This window comes from Amphimedon queenslandica, unplaced genomic scaffold, assembly GCF_000090795.2.
Source record: "Amphimedon queenslandica unplaced genomic scaffold, v1.1 AMPQUscaffold_12993, whole genome shotgun sequence".
NCBI lineage: Eukaryota > Metazoa > Porifera > Demospongiae > Haplosclerida > Niphatidae > Amphimedon > Amphimedon queenslandica.
Genome location: NW_003546771.1, coordinates 33,126 through 35,387, shown reverse-complemented (window position 1 = coordinate 35,387; position 2,262 = coordinate 33,126). Strand labels below are relative to the sequence as shown.

Here is a 2,262-nt window from a genome sequence, read left to right as displayed (position 1 = left end):
GACAAGTACTATTATAATACTACTCAAAAAAAGTTTAATTAATAACAACTTGTTTATAGTGTTGTGTATATTAAGAGTCCAGCACTTTTTTCAGTTTCCTAATAGTTTTTCTTGAGCCCTTGTAAGTGTAGTCACAAGGAACTTCCAACCCAACTCCATGTTTTCATTGCCCAGTAATTTTACATGTTATGCTTCCAACTCTTTTGATGAAGAACCATGACACAGGTAAGAGATAGCAAGGCATGTGTCTAACAACAGTGGCATCCTTCATGACTGCAACAGCATGTTGATCATGCTCATTGCCTCTAGAACAAACTTTTCTCGAAGAAATGGTGTCCATATTGATTTATAAATGTGGTGTCCTCTAACAACACTGTTTACAGTAAAGGCAAGTAAGCCTGCCATTGCCCAATGCCCACTCCAAAGCACATGTGTTTTGTAATAACCGCCCACCTAATAAACACACCCACTTAATAACACCCATTTTGATTAAATGCCCATCTCATTTTATGGCCCATTCCAGAATGGGCTAAAAGATATTAACGCCCGGGCATTAGATCGAGAAATTCAGTACATGTATAGGCATCAGAAAACAATAAAAATTGAAGAATTCTCTCCTTGTCAATTTTGATTAAATTTGATCAGTGTCCCTGTATAATAGTTTTAGAGCAATTTGACAATCCATTGACATGAACCTGTATCAGCACTATGCCGTATCTGTTGAGGAACCCTGACTGTAAGTATTATTGGCAATGTTATATTGGTTTATAATAAACAATTCTTCTCTTTGCATGTATGTATTTCCAATATTTCTGTCTTCTCATGTTTGTGTTCCTTGACTCCTATCCTTGTGCATCTTTCTCTCCTTTGCCTTTCTCTCCTCCTCTTACACACGTATGCACATGTCTAACTTTTATTATTATTATTATTTTATAGTACATTGGTATATCACAGACATTATCATTTGCTGCAATGTGGGAACAGGAATGTAAATATAATACTAAAGAAACTATGAGAGTAAGACACAATGCATGAAATAGTGCTCTTGTGTATAGTGCTTGTACTGAGAGTGAGAGGGAGCATAGTATCTTATTGAATCCATGTACATTTGATTATTTAGGATATGTCCAACGAAGTAACATTTATGCTGTGTTGCATTGGCTGAAGCATAATGATGGTAAGTGATAATGCACATGTATTTAAGTCAATGGATTCCTGGGTAATTGTAATGGTAGTTGTCACAGGCCTACATGTATAACACTGACTCACTAATTCAGTAAAGGCACAGGTACATATCCATGTGCATGAATGCCATTGCCACTATGTCTCAAATAAACAAATTATCACAGCCATTACCATTACTGAAAATCATTACTTTTGTAATACAGTCAAACTTGTCTATTCCGGACACCTTGGGACCCAATAAAACTGTACTCGTTATAGGCGTGTCCTTATTTCAGAGGTTCATTAATACACATTACTATTGCATTGAGACTGATACTACCTGTCCTCATTACGGAGATATCCTTATTTTAGACTGTCCACAATAACAGGTTATACTTTAAATTTGAATTATCATTACAATTTATTGCTATGCACTTATCTTTCTTTCTACCCTTTTTTTTTCTTTTAGTGCCTCAATCTTGCAATGTACCTCTATCTTGCATTGGACCAAGGTACTACTGATGTCATCACATAATGAGTCTTGCATAATTCAAGTAAGCTCCAGTACATAATTTTTATTTCCCTTGTCATGTTTCTTTCAGTGGTTTTAGGACAAAGGTGTCAAGACAGCAGTAAGACTAAATACTTATCTATTAAATTATTTTGTTTTTTATAATTATTATTGTTTGAATGAAATATTTGGCAATGTCCAGCAAATGACCTTCAGTAAGCAATATGCAGTATAAAAGTGCAAATAAATTATTGCTGTACCATATATTGTCAGTTGTATTCTTTTATTTTATTCCTTTGATTTAAATTGCCAAGAAATATTTTTAAATATAATTATTTGTTACTACTATATATGCAGCAAAGGCATGCAGTATGAAGCTGTTCATGAGGCAAGGTCCTTTCACTTGATCCATTCCAAAAATCAGAGATGTAGCATGTCTACTAATTAATTTGTCGACAACAATATCAAGATCATTCTTAAATTGAGAGGTCTTCATACTACTAGCAATGTTAGAAATATCTTTTAGCAGCACAACCTTGTAGTTTCAGCTTTGCTGTAACAATTTTTTATTAGGATTCATCGCTAAC

The 2,262-nt window shown here is 34.2% G+C and overlaps 1 long non-coding RNA gene across 1 annotated transcript; it reads left to right on the top strand.

Annotated features, from left to right (window-relative positions):
- The first annotated feature begins 1,135 nt into the window (after positions 1 to 1,135).
- Positions 1,136 to 1,793, top strand: LOC109585870 (uncharacterized). Its single transcript, XR_002186700.1, has 3 exons — positions 1,136 to 1,177; positions 1,634 to 1,718; positions 1,776 to 1,793. It is a non-coding gene; the product is annotated as an uncharacterized LOC109585870 (long non-coding RNA).
- The last annotated feature ends 469 nt before the right edge of the window (positions 1,794 to 2,262 follow it).